Below are 18030 nucleotides of genomic sequence, written 5' to 3'. Positions count from 1 at the left end.
CCACCACCCTCGCTACCAAGGTGGGGGGCTACAGATCCTTACTTCTGAAGAGCCCATGACAAGTCAAGTTCAGATGATAACTTATTCATTAGGGGGGGGCTGGGGCCTTTGAATCCAGGCAGGGTTTGTTCATGAGGTTTTGGGGAGTACTGGATGAAAGCAGGGAAGTGGACCCAAGGTGTTGGTTAGGCTTAAGTCTGGCATAGAGTGAGGGTTAGCAACCACTGGAGTTAGCCAAACAGTGGCTCAGAGAAGCCTGATTCTCCCCTGTCATTGCTCGCCCCCTTCTCCCTCCCCTACACACCCTGAAGGAATGTGGGCTCTGATGTGGAATTAGATGGCCCCAGCCACAGAGGAATTTGCTCTGTCTGTTCGACCTAAGAAACAACTCGGGACTCTTGTCGAATTTTTCCTCATGGGAAAATTTATTGCATTTCCCTGTTCTGTGAGGAGTTTGCCATAGACATGATAGAGCAGAGGAATGGCCAGTGGCAGGGGGTTAGGGTTAGAGGGTGATGATTAGTGCGCCAGTGGCTTAAGGAAGCCCCGGACCCCACATCCAGGCCATCTTAAATGCACTCTCCTCCTAGGTTGAGGGATTGGGTGGGGAAGGTGCGATGGACACCCCTGGCCAGTCACGGTTAGCCCCTTAGGTAGATCTGCATTGACTTTGGAAGCTGGCAGTTTTGATGTCTGGGCTCTGACGCCACCACCCATTCCATCTTGTGGCCACCAGATGGCGCAGCTTGCAAACCTAGCCACCATGTAAGATTCAGAAGAAGACAGAGACACATACAGAAGCAGACAAATCACAGACACGCGTGGCACGCGACACATTCCTTCTGCGATGGACCTGTCCCGTGTTGTAGGGGGCACAGAAGGAAGGAGGGTGCCACTTTTAGGAACGTTATGCTCAGGATTAGTCTCACCATTAGGGTTCTTAAGTTGTGAAAACTAGGGGAGGTGCTCTGAACATTGCATTCTCTGGAGACCAACCAGCATCTTTCCAGGGTTGCCCGTGGCCTTGTACCGAGGCCAATATTTCTTTCCTGTGTCTCTTTTCAGTTGTAAGAGGCTGGAACTAGCTGCCCAGAATGCCATCTACCCCAAGGATCACAACACCACGTTTCCTCTGGTGCCTATGGCTCGTGGTGTATTGCGTTTCCATATTCAACGAGTTCCGTGAATGCCTAACCACTGCCTTGCAAACAACAGTGAGACTGGAGTGTCTGGCAGCCCTGCCTCGACATATATGCCTATACAGGACAGCACAGCACAGCCTTCCATTAACTGCAGAAGTCAGCTACCCTAGGTATTTTTCTGCGCCCTGGGAGTCTGCAGGCAGCCAGCGAGGGGAGTGGCTCCTTAGGATTGTCACAAAACCTGGATCATGGCAGTGCCTCTGAGGATGATGTGCATGTCCAATCAGGGGGTGCTGTCTCATTTGGGCAAGGAGAGGATGATGTGTGTGTCCACTTTAGCCAACAGCTGGTGCTGTCTCCTCGGAGCAGAAGCATGACAGGCAGGGAAACTGATGACATGGTAGTGAGGACAATTTCTTTGTCATTTTTGCAGACAACCACCTGGGATGGCAGTTGGTGCAGAACATCAGAATATTTTGATTTAGATCGAGGAGGAGTGTATATTATGTACAGGGAGGGCTTCCCATGTGCGGCCAAAGCTTGGCTTGGAGTCTTTAGGCCACTAGGCTCCATTCCAACATCTGGAGTCTTCTGCGGGACACCAATAACCTCTGAGACTCCGCTACCCTTGGTTGGCTATAGATATGTATCCTGCCCATTTTTAAGTTGCACATGTGTGTCTGTGTGACTGGGAGGTGTTGTCCCAGCAGGTCCTCATTCCTGGATGTGCCAAGGGGTCAGTGGATCTGGAAGGATGTCCATGACCCAGGAATGTGCCCATGTGGGAGCACCAGAGGGTGGCACAATGATGGACAGAGGGTCAGAGGAACTCGTTTACCTGTCTGTGGCAAGTAAAGAAAGAACTGTACTGCCACAGAGATGGGCAAGATTTTGTGGGCCCTGGAACTTCAAGGAACACATAGCCCTGTCCCATCTGTCACGCTCTCTGTCTGACTGCCCATGAGGATTCGACCCTGATACCTGCTACAAAGGGTGCCAGAGCACCCTTGATGTGGGACAGGACAGAAAAGGTAGAAAGTGCTTTCTGATTCTCTCTCTTGGGGCTCTAGGGGAACTCAGGGTTTTGTTTGTGTATAGGAATGAGTCAGCATCCAGTGTCTTTGGGGAAAGGACTCAGTCCTTCTGAAAAGGAGGCACGGCCACTGAAACGAACCCCTGCTGTCAGTTTTCCCTCTCTCCATGGGGCTTCAAATATTGGGATTTTGGTTTTCCTCCCACACTTACCCTCATCCTGATCTGAGTGCGTACTGTTCAGGCTCAAACAAGAGTATGCCTTGTGCCCACTAGCTACCCTCCGGGGCCAAGGTTGGGGTCACCGAGCAGCCTGATATCAGATCCTCCCCTGACGCTCAGGAGGGAGCAGTTCCAGTTCTGCCCAGAGGGACTGATGCTCTCTCTGAAGCACAATCGTTTGCATCACCCTCCATCCCAATGTGAGGGCCTACAGAACACTACTTCCGATGAGCCTATGAATAGTCCATGTCAAAAGCTAGCTAAATCTTTCCAGCAGGATGGGTCCTTTGGAGACAGGCACGGTGTTCTCCTGTGAGGGTTTGGGGAGTACTAGATGAGTTCAGGGGAGTGGGCCCAAGGAGTTGGTTAGGCTTAAGTCTGGCATAGGCTGAGTGTTAGCAACCACTGGGGTTAGCCAACCAGTAACTCAGAGAAGCCCAAGGCCTCCTTGGTCAACGCCCACCCCCTACTTCCACCCCCACTCACCCTGATGGAATGTGGGCTCGGATGTGGGATTCGATGGCCCCCAGCCACAGACGAAGTTGCTCTGTCTGTTCGACCAAGGAAACAACTGGAGACTCTGGTCGAAATTTTCCTCAATGAAAAATTTATGGTATTTCTCTGTTCTGTGAGAAATTTACCATAGATACGATAGAGCGGAGGAATGGCCAGTTACAGGGGGTTAGGGTCAGCAGAGGGTGATGATTAGTGAGCCAGTGGCTTAGGGAAGCTCCCCCGGACTCAACACCCAGGCCATCCTAACGACACTCTCCTCCTGGAGTGAGAGGTTGTGTGGTGAAAGTGCGATCCACAGCCCCGGTCCAGTCACGGTTAGCCAGTTAGGGCAATCTACCTTGGCTTTGGAAGCTGGCAGTTTCCAAGGCAGCTCTGAGCCCACCGCCTATTCCATATTGTGGCCACCAGTGGGCGCAGCTTGTAAACCTAGCCACCACAGTGGAAGAATCAGAGACACAGAGCCATAAAAAGAAATCACAGACAGGCACGCCAGGCGGCGCATTCCTTCTGGGATGGACCTGTCCCGTGTTGTAGAGGGGCACAGAAGGAAGAAAGGCGCCCCTTTTGGGAATGTTAGGTTCAGGGTTAGGCTCAGCAATAGGGTTTTTAGATTGTGGAAGCTAGGGAAAGCGCTCTGAACATCACCTTCTCTGGAGACCGACCAGCATCTTCCCAGGATTGCAGGTGGCCTTGCACCCGAGGCCAGTGTTTCTTTTCTGTCTCTCTTTTCAGCTGTAAGAGGCTGGAGCTAGCTGCCCAGAATGCCATCTACCCCAAGGATCACAACACCACGTTTCCTCTGGTGCCTATAGCCTGTGATATATTGGGTTTCCATATGCAACAACGAGTTCTATGACTTGCTAACCACTGCCTTGCCAACAGTGAGCCTTGAGTGCCTGGCAACCCTGGCTCCACATGCCTGCCTATACAGAACAGCACAGCACAGCAGAGCACAGCCATCCCTCCACTGCAGACACCTTCCCTAGGTATTGTCATGTCCCCTAGGAATCGGCAGGCAGGAAGGGGAGGGGCTCTTTAGGGTTTTCAGAGAACCTGGATCCTGGCAGTGCATTTGGGGATGATATGGGTGTCGCTTTTAACCACGAAGCGGCGCTGTCTCTTTTGTGCAGAAGAGGATGATATGTGTGTCCTCTTTAGACACCAGGGGTCGCTGTCTCACCTGAGCAGAAGTCTGGCAGGCAGGGAACCTGATGGCATGGTAGTGAGGACTATTTCTTTGTCTTTTTTGCTGACGACCACCTGGGATGGCAGTCAATGCAGAACAGGAGCATCTGTCGGTTCAGATCGAGGAGTGTATACTTTGTACAAGTAGGGCTTCCCGTGTGGGGCCAAGGCTTCAGTTGGAGTGTGGAGGCCACTAGCTTCCGTTGCAACCTCTGGTGGCTGCTGCTGGACACCAGCATCCTCTAAAGTGCCAGTACCCTTGGTAGGCTATAGATATGTATTCTGCCTTCCATCGAGGAGCCCACAGCCCTTCTGTCTGTCTGTCTGTCTCTCTTTCTGTCTGTCTGGCAGCCCATGAGGAAGCCACCCTGATATCTACCGCCACAGGAGCCAGAGCAACCATGATAAGGGACATGAGAGAGGTAGTGGAAAGTGCTTTCTGATGTCTCTCTCTTTGGGCTGTAGGGGATCTCCCGGTTTTCTTTGTGCCTAGGGATGAGTCAGGATCCAGTGTCTCGGGGGAAGAGACTCAGTCCTTCTGAAAAGGAGGTTACAGCCACTGGAATGAATCCCTGCTGTCGGTCTTCCCTCCCTCCACGGGGCCTCGGATGTTGGTTTGTTTGTTTGTTTGTTTGTTTCCCCACACCTTTACCTTCAGCCTGGTCTCAGGATATACTTTTCAGGCTCAAATAAGAATCTACCTTGTGCCCACTAGCTAACCTCCAGGGCCAAGTTTGGGGTCACCAAGCAGCCTGAAATCGGGTCCTTCCCTGATGTTCAGGAAGGAACAGTTCCAGTTCTGCCCAGAGGGACTGATGTTCTCTCTGAAATACAGTGGTTTGCCGCCACCCTCCCTCCCAGGGTTGGGGGCTACAGACCAGTACTTAAGATGAGCCCATGATTACTAGTCCATGTCAAAATCTAGCTAATTCATCTCCAGCTGTATGGAAGCTTTGGTGACAGGCAGGGTGTTGCTCTGTGAGGGACTGGGGAGTACTAGATGAGGGCAGGGGAGTGGACCCAAGGAGTTAATTAGGCATAGGTCAGGCATAGGCTGAGGTTTAGCGAGCACTGGGTTAGCAAGCCAGTAGCTCTGAGAGGCCTGAGGCCCCCCTGGTTCAGCCCCCACCCCCTACTCCCTCTCCCACACCCTCTGAAGGAATGTGGGCTCTGTTGTGTTATTAGATGGCCCCCAGCTGCAGCAGAAGTTGCTCTGTGTGTTTGACCAAAGAAACAACTCGAGACTCTGGTCGAATTTTTCCTCATGGAAAAATTTATTGCGTTTCTGTGTTCAGTGAGGAGTTTGAAATAGATATGATAGAACAAAGAAGTGGCCAGTGGCAGGGGTTAAGGTTAGAAGAGGGTGATGATTAGTGAGCCAGTGGCTTAGAAAGCAACCTCCAGGCCATCTTAACCCTACTCTTCTTTTGAGGTGAGGTGTTGAGTGGGGAAGATGGGATGGAAAGCTCCCGGCCAGTCACGATTAACCCCTTAGGTCGGTCTGCCTTGGCTTTGGAAGCTGGCAGTTTCCATGTCAGCTCTCTTAGGCCACCGCCTATTCCACCGCTTGGCCACCAGATGGCGGAGCTTGCAAACCTCGCCACAATGGAAGAATCAGAAGAAGACAGAGATACAGAGGCAGAGAAAGAAATCCCAGACACGCACTGCACGCGACACATTCCTTCTGGGATGGACCTGTCCCGTGTTGTACTGGGAGAGGGGCCCAGAAGGAAGGAGGGCCACTTTTGGGAAGGTTAGGCTCAGCATTAGGGTTTTTACGTTGTGGAAGCTAGGGAAGGTGCTCTGAACATAGCCTTCTCTGGAGACACAGCATTATCTTCCCAGGATTGCCCCTGGCCTTGCATCCGAAGCCAGTGTTTCTATCCTATCTCTCTTCTCAGCTGTAAGTGGCTGGAGTTAGCTGCTCAGAGCACCATGTACCGCAAGGATCACAACACCACGTTTCCTCTGATGCCTATGGCTCGTGATGTATTGGGTTTCCATATCCAAAAACATATGGTTTTTCCATGATATGCGAACCACTGCCTTGAAAAGAGGAGTGAGCCTTGGTGCCCAGCCGACCGGCCTAGACATGCCCACCTGTACAGCACAGCACAGCACAGCACAGCACAGCACAGCACAACAAAGCCATCCCTCCATTGCAGAAGACAGCTACCTGCCTTAGGTATTGTCATGTCCCCTGGGAGTCCACAGGCACGGTAGGAAGGGGCTCCATAGGATTGTCAGAGAACCTAGATAATGGCAGTGCCTTTGGGGATGATGTGCATGTCCCCTTGAACCACCAGGTGGCGCTGTCTCTTTGGGGCTGAAGAGGATGATATGTGTCCCCTTTAGCCACCAGGTGCTTTCTCATTAGAGAGGAAGCCTGGCAGGCAGGGAAAGTGATGGCATGGTAGTGAGGACTGTTTCTCTGTCCTTTTTGCAGACGACCACCTGGTGTAGCAGTTGGTGCAGAACATGAGCATCTATCCATTCAGATCGAGGAGAGTATACTTTGTACAGGGAGGGCTTGCAGTGTGGGGCCAAAGCTTCGGTTGGAGTGTGGAGGCCACTAGGCTCGATTCCAACTTCTGGTGGTTGTTGCTGAATACCAGGAACCTCTGAGGTGCCAGTTGTGTAAATTGGCTATAGATATGTACCCTGCCCCTTTCTAGGGTGCCCACATTTGTCTGTGTGAGGGGGGACATATTGCCTCAGTGGTTCCTCCTCCCTCGAAAGGCCATAGGGGTCAGTGGATCCAGAAGTAGGGACATGCCACAGGAAGGAGCCCATGAGGAAGCACCAGATGTTGGCACACTGATGGACAGAGGGTCACATGGACTCGTTTCCCTGTCTGTTGCAAGTGAAGAAAGAACTGTACTGACAAAGAGATGGGCAAGATTTTCTGGGGCCTATGTCTTCCAGGAACCCATGGACCTTTCCTCTTCTGTCAATCTGTCTGTCTCTCTTTCTGTCTGTCTGGGAGCCCATGAGGTAGCAACCCAGGTACCTGCTGTCACGGGAGCCAGAACAACCTTGATAAGGGACATGAGAGGGTTGGTGGAAAGCACTTTCTGACATCTCTCTCTTTGGGCTGTAGGGGAACTCAGGGTTTTGTTTGTGCATAGGGATGAGTCAGGATCCAGTGTCTCTGGGGAACGGACTCAGTCCTTCTGAAAAGGAGGCACAGCCACTGGAATGAATCCCTGCTGTCAGTCTTCCCTCCCTCCTTGGGGCCTCCTTTTTGTTGTTGTTTTCCCGCCCTATCCTTCCCTTCAGGATGGTTTCTGCCTATACCCTTCAGGCTCAAACAAGCCTGCCTTTGGGCCACTAGCTACCCTCCAGGGCCAAGGTTGGCACCACTGAGCAGCCTAATATCGGATCCTCCCCTGAGGTTCAGGAGGTACCAGTTCCAGTACTGCGCAGAGGGACTAACCCTCTGGAGCACAGCCTAGTGTGAACCATTTGCCACCACCCTCGCTACCAAGGTGGGGGGCTAAAGATCCTTACTTCTGAAGAGCCCATGACCAGTCAAGTTCAGATGATAACTTATTCATTAGGGGGGGCTGGGTCCTTTGAATCCAGGCAGGGTTTCTTCATGAGGTTTTGGGGAGTACTGGATGAAGGCAGGGAAGTGGACCCAAGGTGTTGGTTAGGCTTAAGTCTGACATAGAGTGAGGGTTTGCAACCACTCGGGTTAGCCAACCAGTGGCTCAGAGAAGCCTGATTCTCCCCTGTCATTGCTCACCCCCTTCTCCCTCCCCTACACACCCTGAAGGAATGTGGGCTCTGATGTGGAATTAGATGGCCCCAGCCACAGAGGAATTTGCTCTGTCTGTTGGACCTAAGAAACAACTCGGGACTCTTGTCGAATTTTTCCTCATGGGAAAATTTATTGCATTTCCCTGTTCTGTGAGGAGTTTGCCATAGACATGATAGAGCAGAGGAATGGCCAGTGGCAGGGGGTTAGGGTTAGAGGGTGATGATTAGTGCTCCAGCGGCTTAAGGAAGCCCCGGACCCCACATCCAGGCCATCTTAAATGCACTCTCCTCCTAGGTTGAGGGATTGGGTGGGGAAGGTGCGATGGACACCCCTGGCCAGTCACGGTTAGCCCCTTAGGTAGATCTGCATTGACTTTGGAAGCTGGCAGTTTTGATGTCTGGGCTCTGACGCCACCACCTATTCCATCTTGTGGCCACCAGATGGCGCAGCTTGCAAACCAAGCCACAATGTAAGATTCAGAAGAAGACAGAGACACATACAGAATTAGACAAATCACAGACACGCATGGCACGCGACACATTCCTTCTGCGATGGACCTGTCCCGTGTTGTAGGGGGCACAGAAGGAAGGAGGGCGCCACTTTTTGGAACGTTATGCTCAGGATTAGTCTCACCGTTAGGGTTTTGAAGTTGTGAAAGCTAGGGAAGGTGCTCTGAACATTGCATTCTCTGGAGACCAACCAGCATCTTTCCAGGGTTGCCCGTGGCCTTGTACTGAGGCCAATGTTTCTTTCCTGTGTCTCTTTTCAGTTGTAAGAGGCTGGAACTAGCTGCCCAGAATGCCATCTACCCCAAGGATCACAACACCACGTTTCCTCTGGTGCCTATGGCTCGTGATGTATTGCGTTTCCATATTCAACTAGTTCCGTGAATGCCTAACCACTGCCTTGCAAACAAGAGTGAGACTGGAGTGTCTGGCAGCCCTGCCTCGACATATCTGCCTATACAGGACAGCACAGCACAGCCTTCCATTAACTGCAGAAGTCACCTTCCCTAGGAATATTTCTGCCCCCTGGGAGTCTGCAGGCAGCGAGGGGAGTGGCTCCTTAGGATTGTCACAAAACCTGGATCATGGCAGTGCCTCTGAGGATGATGTGCATGTCCAATCAGGGGGTGCTGTCTCTTTTGGGCAAGGAGAGGATGATGTGTGTGTCCACTTTAGCCAACAGCTGGTGCTGTCTCCTCGGAGCAGAAGCATGACAGGCAGGAAACTGATGACATGGTAGTGAGGACAATTTCTTTGTCTTTTTTGCAGACAACCACCTGGGATGGCAGTTGGTGCAGAACATCAGAATATTTTGATTTAGATCGAGGATTGTATATTATGTACAGGGAGGGCTTCCCATGTGCGGCCAAAGCTTTGGTTGGAGTCTTTAGGCCACTAGGCTCCATTCCAACATCTGGAGTCTTCTGCGGGACACCAATAACCTCTGAGACTCCGCTACCCTTGGTTGGCTATAGATATGTATCCTGCCCATTTTTAAGTTGCACACGTGTGTCTGTGTGAGTGGGAGGTATTGTCCCAGCAGGTCGACATTCCTGGATGTGCCAAGGGGTCAGTGGATCTGGAAGGATGTCCATGACCCAGGAATGTGCCCATGTGGGAGCACCAGATGGTGGCACAATGATGGACAGAGGGTCAGACGAACTCGTTTACCTGTCTGTGGCAAGTAAAGAAAGAACTGTACTGCCACAGAGATGGGCAAGATTTTGTGGGCCCTGGAACTTCAAGGAACACATAGCCCTGTCCCATCTGTCATGCTCTCTGTCTGACTGCCCATGAGGATTCGACCCTGATACCTGCTACAAAGGGTGCCAGAGCACCCTTGATGTGGGACAGGACAGAAAAGGTGGAAAGTGCTTTCTGATTCTCCCTCTTGGGGCTCTAGGGGAACTCAGGGTTTTGTTTGTGTATAGGAATGAGTCAGCATCCAGTGTCTTTGGGGAAAGGACTCAGTCCTTCTGAAAAGGAGGCACAGCCACTGAAACGAACCCCTGCTGTCAGTTTTCCCTCTCTCCATGGGGCTTCAAATATTGGGATTTTGGTTTTCCTCCCACACTTACCCTCATCCTGATCTGAGTGCATACCGTTCAGGCTCAAACAAGAGTATGCCTTGTGCCCACTAGCTACCCTCCAGGGCCGAGGCTGGGGTCACCGAGCAGCCTGATATCGGATCCTCCCCTGAGGATCAGGAGGGAGCAGTTCCAGTTCTGCCGAGAGGGACTGATGCTCTCTCTAAAGCACAATCGTTTGCATCACCCTCCATCCCACTGTGAGGGCCTACAGAACACTACTTCCGATGAGCCTATGAATAGTCCATGTCAAAAGCTAGCTAAATCTTTCCAGCAGGGTGGGTCCTTTGGAGACAGGCACGGTGTTCTCCTGTGAGGGTTTGGGGAGTACTAGATGAGGTCAGGGGAGTGGGCCCAAGGAGTTGGTTAGGCTTAAGTCTGGCATAGGCTGAGTGTTAGCAACCACTGGGGTTAGCCAACCAGTAACTCAGAGAAGCCCAAGGCCGCCTTGGTCAACGCCCACCCCCTACTTCCACCCCCACTCACCCTGATGGAATGTGGGCTCTGATGTGGGATTCGATGGCCCCCAGCCACAGACGAAGTTGCTCTGTCTGTTCGACCAAGGAAACAACTCGAGACTCTGGTCGAAATTTTCCTCAATGAAAAATTTATGGTATTTCTCTGTTCTGTGAGAAATTTACCATAGATACGATAGAGCGGAGGAATGGCCAGTTACAGGGGGTTAGGGTCAGCAGAGGGTGATGATTAGTGAGCCAGTGGCTTAGGGAAGCTTGCCCGGACTCAACACCCAGGCCATCCTAAGGACACTCTCCTCCTGGAGTGAGAGGTTGTGTGGTGAAAGTGCGATCCACAGCTCCGGTCCAGTCACGGTTAGCCAATTAGGGCACTCTACAGTGGCTTTGGAAGCTGGCAGTTTCCAAGGCAGCTCTGAGCCCACCACCTATTCCATATTGTGGCCACCAGTGGGCGCAGCTTGTAAACCTAGCCACCGTGGAAGAATCAGAGACACAGAGCCATAGAAAGAAATCACAGACAGGCACGCCATGCGGCGCATTCCTTCTGGGATGGACCTGTCCCGTGTTGTAGAGGGGCACAGAAGGAAGGAAGGCGCCCCTTTTAGGAATGTTAGGTTCAGGATTAGGCTCAGCAATAGGGTTTTTAGATTGTGGAAGCTAGGGAAAGCGTTCTGAACATCACCTTCTCTGGAGACCCACCAGCATCTTCCCAGGATTGCAGGTGGCCTTGCACCCGAGGCCAGTGTTTCTTTTCTGTCTCTCTTTTCAGCTGTAAGAGGCTGGAGCTAGCTGCCCAGAATGCCATCTACCCCAAGGATCACAACACCACGTTTCCTCTGGTGCCTATAGCCTGTGATATATTGGGTTTCCATATGCAACAACGAGTTCTATGACTTGCTAACGACTGCCTTGCCAACAGTGAGCCTTGAGTGCCTGGCAACCCTGGCTCCACATGCCTGCCTATACAGAACAGCACAGCACAGCAGAGCACAGCCATCCCTCCACTGCAGACACCTTCCCTAGGTATTGTCATGTCCCCTAGGAATCGGCAGGCAGGAAGGGGAGGGGCTCTTTAGGGTTTTCAGAGAACCTGGATCCTGGCAGTGCATTTGGGGATGATATGGGTGTCGCTTTTAACCACGAAGCGGCGCTGTCTCTTTTGTGCAGAAGAGGATGATGTGTGTGTCCTCTTTAGACACCAGGGGTCGCTGTCTCACCTGAGCAGAAGTCTGGCAGGCAGGGAACCTGATGGCATGGTAGTGAGGACTATTTCTTTGTCTTTTTTGCTGACGACCACCTGGGATGGCAGTCAGTGCAGAACAGGAGCATCTGTCGGTTCAGATCGAGAAGTGTATACTTTGTACAAGTAGGGCTTCCCGTGTGGGGCCAAGGCTTCAGTTGGAGTGTGGAGGCCACTAGCTTCCGTTGCAACCTCTGGTGGCTGCTGCTGGACACCAGCATCCTCTAAAGTGCCAGTACCCTTGGTAGGCTATAGATATGTATTCTGCCTTCCATCGAGGAGCCCACAGCCCTGTCCCCTTCTGTCAGTCTGTCTGTCTCTCTTTCTGTCTGTCTGGCAGCCCATGAGGAAGCCACCCTGATATCTACTGCCACAGGAGCCAGAGCAACCATGATAAGGGACATGAGAGAGGTAGTGGAAAGTGCTTTCTGATGTCTCTCTCTTTGGGCTGTAGGGGATCTTCCGGTTTTCTTTGTGCCTAGGGATGAGTCAGGATCCAGTGTCTCGGGGGAAGAGACTCAGTCCTTCTGAAAAGGAGGTTACAGCCACTGGAATGAATCCCTGCTGTCGGTCTTCCCTCCCTCCACGGGGCCTCGGATGTTGGTTTTTTTGTTTGTTTGTTTGTTTGTTTCCCCACAACTTTACCTTCAGCCTGGTCTCAGGATATACTTTTCAGGCTCAAATAAGAATCTACCTTGTGCCCACTATCTACCCTCCAGGGACAAGTTTGGGGTCACCAAGCAGGCTGAAATCGGGTCCTTCCCTGATGTTCAGGAAGGAACAGTTCCAGTTCTGCCCAGAGGGACTGATGTTCTCTCTGAAATACAGTGGTTTGCCGCCACCCTCCCTCCCAGTGTTGGGGGCTACAGACCAGTACTTAAGATGAGCCCATGATTACTAGTCCATGTCAAAATCTAGCTAATTCATCTCCAGCGGGATGGAACCTTTGGAGACAGGCAGGGTGTTGTTCTGTGAGGGTTTGGGGAGTACTAGATGAGGGCAGGGGAGTGGACCCAAGGAGTTAATTAGGCATAGGTCAGGCATAGGCTGAGGTTTAGCGAGCACTGGGTTAGCAAGCCAGTAGCTCTGAGAGGCCTGAGGCCCCCCTGGTTCAGCCCCCACCCCCTACTCCCTCTCCCACACCCTCTGAAGGAATGTGGGCTCTGTTGTGTTATTAGATGGCCCCCAGCTGCAGCGGAAGTTGCTCTGTCTGTTTGACCAAAGAAACAACTCGAGACTCTGGTCGAATTTTTCCTCATGGAAAAATTTATTGCGTTTCTGTGTTCAGTGAGGAGTTTGAAATAGATATGATAGAACAAAGAAGTGGCCAGTGGCAGGGGTTAAGGTTAGAAGAGGGTGATGATTAGTGAGCCAGTGGCTTAGAAAGCAACCCCCAGGCCATCTTAACCCTACTCTTCTTTTGAGGTGAGGTGTTGAGTGGGGAAGATGGGATGGAAAGCTCCCGGCCAGTCACGATTAACCCCTTAGGTCGGTCTGCCTTGGATTTAGAAGCTGGCAGTTTCCATGTCAGCTCTCTTAGGCCACCGCCTATTCCACCTCTTGGCCACCAGATGGCAGAGCTTGCAAACCTCGCCGCAGTGTAAGAATCAGAAGAAGACAGAGATACAGAGGCAGAGAAAGAAATCCCAGACACGCACTGCACGCGACACATTCCTTCTGGGATGGACCTGTCCCGTGTTGTACTGGGAGAGGGGCACAGAAGGAAGGAGGGCCACTTTTGGGAAGGTTAGGCTCAGCATTAGGGTTTTTACGTTGTGGAACCTAGGGAAGGTGCTCTGAACATAGCCTTCTCTGGAGACACAGCATTATCTTCCCAGGATTGCCCCTGGCCTTGCATCCGAAGCCAGTGTTTCTTTCCTATCTCTCTTCTCAGCTGTAAGTGGCTGGAGTTAGCTGCTCAGAGCACCATGTACCACAAGGATCACAACACCACGTTTCCTCTGATGCCTATGGCTCGTGATGTATTGGGTTTCCATATCCAAAAAATATGGTTTTTCCATGATATGCGAACCACTGCCTTGCAAAGAGGAGTGACCCTTGGTGCCCAGCCGACCTGCCTAGACATGCCCACCTGTACAGCACAGCACAGCACAGCACAGCACAGCACAGCACAGCACAACAAAGCCATCCCTCCATTGCAGAAGACAGCTACCTGCCTTAGGTATTGTCATGTCCCCTGGGAGTCCACAGGCACGGTAGGGAGGGGCTCCATAGGATTGTCAGAGAACCTAGATAATGGCAGTGCCTTTGGGGATGATGTGCGTGTCCCCTTTAACCACCAGGTGGCGCTGTCTCTTTGGGGCAGAAGAGGATGATATGTGTCCCCTTTAGCCACCAGGTGCTTTCTCATTAGAGAGGAAGCCTCGCAGGCAGGGAAAGTAATGGCATGGTAGTGAGGACTGTTTCTCTGTCCTTTTTGCAGACGACCACCTGGTGTGGCAGTTGGGGCAGAACATGAGCATCTATCCATTCAGATCGAGGAGAGTATACTTTGTACAGGGAGGGCTTGCAGTGTGGGGCCGAAGCTTCGGTTGGAGTGTGGAGGCCACTAGGCTCGATTCCAACCTCTGGTGGTTGTTGCTGGATACCAGGAACCTCTGAGGTGCCAGTTGTGTAAATTGGCTATAGATATGTACCCTGCACCTTTCTAGGGTGCCCATATTTGTCTGTGTGAGGGGTACATATTGCCTCAGTGGTTCCTCCTCCCTGGACAGGTAATAGGGGTCAGTGGATCCAGAAGTAAGGATATGCCACAGGAAGGAGACCATGAGGAAGCACCAGATGTTGGCACACTGATTGACAGAGGGTCACATGGACTCCTTTCCCTGTCTGTTGCAAGTGAAGAAAGAAGAACTGTACTGACAAAGAGATGGGCAAGATTTTCTGGGGCCTATGTCTTCGAAGACCCCACGGCCCTTTCCTCTTCTGTCAATCTGTCTGTCTCTCTTTCTGTCTGTGTGGCAGCCCATGAGGTAGCAACCCAGGTACCTGCTGTCACGGGAGCCAGAACAACCTTGATAAGGGACATGAGAGGGGTGGTGGAAAGCACTTTCTGATGTCTCTCTTTGGGCCGTAGGGGAACTCAGGGTTTTGTTTGTGCATAGGGGTGAGTCAGGATCCAGTGTCTCTGGGGAACGGACTCAGTCCTTCTGAAAAGGAGGCACAGCCACTGGAATGAATCCCTGCTGTCAGTCTTCCCTCCCTCCTTGGGGCCTCCTTTTTGTTGTTGTTTTCCCCCCTACCCTTACCTTCAGGATGGCTTCTGCGTATACCCTTCAGGCTCAAACAAGCCTGCCTTTGGGCCACTAGCTACCCTCCAGGGCCAAGGTTGGCATCACTGAGCAGCCTGATATCGGATCCTCCCCTGAGGTTCAGGAGGTATCAGTTCCAGTACTGCCCAGAGGGACTGAGCCTCTGGAACACAGCCTAGTGTGAACCATTTGCCACCACCCTCGCTACCAAGGTGGGGGGCTACAGATCCTTACTTCTGAAGAGCCCATGACAAGTCAAGTTCAGATGATAACTTATTCATTAGGGGGGGCTGGGTCCTTTGAATCCAGGCAGGGTTTGTTCATGAGGTTTTGGGGAGTACTGGATGAAAGCAGGGAAGTGGACCCAAGGTGTTGGTTAGGCTTAAGTCTGGCATAGAGTGAGGGTTAGCAACCACTGGGGTTAGCCAAACAGTGGCTCAGAGAAGCCTGATTCTCCCCTGTCATTGCTCGCCCCCTTCTCCCTCCCCTACACACCCTGAAGGAATGTGGGCTCTGATGTGGAATTAGATGGCCCCAGCCACAGAGGAATTTGCTCTGTCTGTTGGACCTAAGAAACAACTCGGGACTCTTGTCGAATTTTTCCTCATGGGAAAATTTATTGCATTTCCCTGTTCTGTGAGGAGTTTGCCATAGACATGATAGAGCAGAGGAATGGCCAGTGGCAGGGGGTTAGGGTTAGAGGGTGATGATTAGTGCGCCAGCGGCTTAAGGAAGCCCCGGACCCCACATCCAGGCCATCTTAAATGCACTCTCCTCCTAGGTTGAGGGATTGGGTGGGGAAGGTGCGATGGACACCCCTGGCCAGTCACGGTTAGCCCCTTAGGTAGATCTGCATTGACTTTGGAAGCTGGCAGTTTTGATGTCTGGGCTCTGACGCCACCACCCATTCCATCTTGTGGCCACCAGATGGCGCAGCTTGCAAACCTAGCCACCATGTAAGATTCAGAAGAAGACAGAGACACATACAGAAGCAGACAAATCACAGACACGCGTGGCACGCGACACATTCCTTCTGCGATGGACCTGTCCCGTGTTGTAGGGGGCACAGAAGGAAGGAGGGCGCCACTTTTAGGAACGTTATGCTCAGGATTAGTCTCACCATTAGGGTTCTTAAGTTGTGAAAACTAGGGGAGGTGCTCTGAACATTGCATTCTCTGGAGACCAACCAGCATCTTTCCAGGGTTGCCCGTGGCCTTGTACCAAGGCCAATGTTTCTTTCCTGTTTCTCTTTTCAGTTGTAAGAGGCTGGAACTAGCTGCCCAGAATGCCATCTACCCCAAGGATCACAACACCACGTTTCCTCTGGTGCCTATGGCTCGTGGTGTATTGCGTTTCCATATTCAACGAGTTCCGTGAATGCCTAACCACTGCCTTGCAAACAACAGTGAGACTGGAGTGTCTGGCAGCCCTGCCTCGACATATCTGCCTATACAGGACAGCACAGCACAGCCTTCCATTAACTGCAGAAGTCAGCTACCCTAGGTATTTTTCTGCGCCCTGGGAGTCTGCAGGCAGCCAGCGAGGGGAGTGGCTCCTTAGGATTGTCACAAAACCTGGATCATGGCAGTGCCTCTGAGGATGATGTGCATGTCCAATCAGGGGGTGCTGTCTCATTTGGGCAAGGAGAGGATGATGTGTGTGTCCACTTTAGCCAACAGCTGGTGCTGTCTCCTCGGAGCAGAAGCATGACAGGCAGGGAAACTGATGACATGGTAGTGAGGACAATTTCTTTGTCATTTTTGCAGACAACCACCTGGGATGGCAGTTGGTGCAGAACATCAGAATATTTTGATTTAGATCGAGGAGGAGTGTATATTATGTACAGGGAGGGCTTCCCATGTGCGGCCAAAGCTTGGCTTGGAGTCTTTAGGCCACTAGGCTCCATTCCAACATCTGGAGTCTTCTGCGGGACACCAATAACCTCTGAGACTCCGCTACCCTTGGTTGGCTATAGATATGTATTCTGCCCATTTTTAAGTTGCACATGTGTGTCTGTGTGAGTGGGAGGTGTTGTCCCAGCAGGTCCTCATTCCTGGATGTGCCAAGGGGTCAGTGGATCTGGAAGGATGTCCATGACCCAGGAATGTGCCCATGTGGGAGCACCAGATGGTGGCACAATGATGGACAGAGGGTCAGAGGAACTCGTTTACCTGTCTGTGGCAAGTAAAGAAAGAACTGTACTGCCACAGAGATGGGCAAGATTTTGTGGGCCCTGGAACTTCAAGGAACACATAGCCCTGTCCCATCTGTCACGCTCTCTGTCTGACTGCCCATGAGGATTCGACCCTGATACCTGCTACAAAGGGTGCCAGAGCACCCTTGATGTGGGACAGGACAGAAAAGGTAGAAAGTGCTTTCTGATTCTCTCTCTTGGGGCTCTAGGGGAACTCAGGGTTTTGTTTGTGTATAGGAATGAGTCAGCATCCAGTGTCTTTGGGGAAAGGACTCAGTCCTTCTGAAAAGGAGGCACGGCCACTGAAACGAACCCCTGCTGTCAGTTTTCCCTCTCTCCATGGGGCTTCAAATATTGGGATTTTGGTTTTCCTCCCACACTTACCCTCATCCTGATCTGAGTGCATACCGTTCAGGCTCAAACAAGAGTATGCCTTGTGCCCACTAGCTACCCTCCGGGGCCAAGGTTGGGGTCACCGAGCAGCCTGATATCAGATCCCCCCCTGACGCTCAGGAGGGAGCAGTTCCAGTTCTGCCCAGAGGGACTGATGCTCTCTCTGAAGCACAATCGTTTGCATCACCCTCCATCCCAATGTGAGGGCCTACAGAACACTACTTCCGATGAGCCTATGAATAGTCCATGTCAAAAGCTAGCTAAATCTTTCCAGCAGGATGGGTCCTTTGGAGACAGGCACGGTGTTCTCCTGTGAGGGTTTGGGGAGTACTAGATGAGTTCAGGGGAGTGGGCCCAAGGAGTTGGTTAGGCTTAAGTCTGGCATAGGCTGAGTGTTAGCAACCACTGGGGTTAGCCAACCAGTAACTCAGAGAAGCCCAAGGCCTCCTTAGTCAACGCCCACCCCCTACTTCCACCCCCACTCACCCTGATGGAATGTGGGC

Source organism: Cavia porcellus, unplaced genomic scaffold, assembly GCF_034190915.1.
Source record: "Cavia porcellus strain 051 isolate PalLab524CR breed Dunkin Hartley unplaced genomic scaffold, mCavPor4.1 scaffold_1, whole genome shotgun sequence".
Classification (NCBI taxonomy): domain Eukaryota; kingdom Metazoa; phylum Chordata; class Mammalia; order Rodentia; family Caviidae; genus Cavia; species Cavia porcellus.
This window is presented reverse-complemented; position numbering follows the sequence as displayed.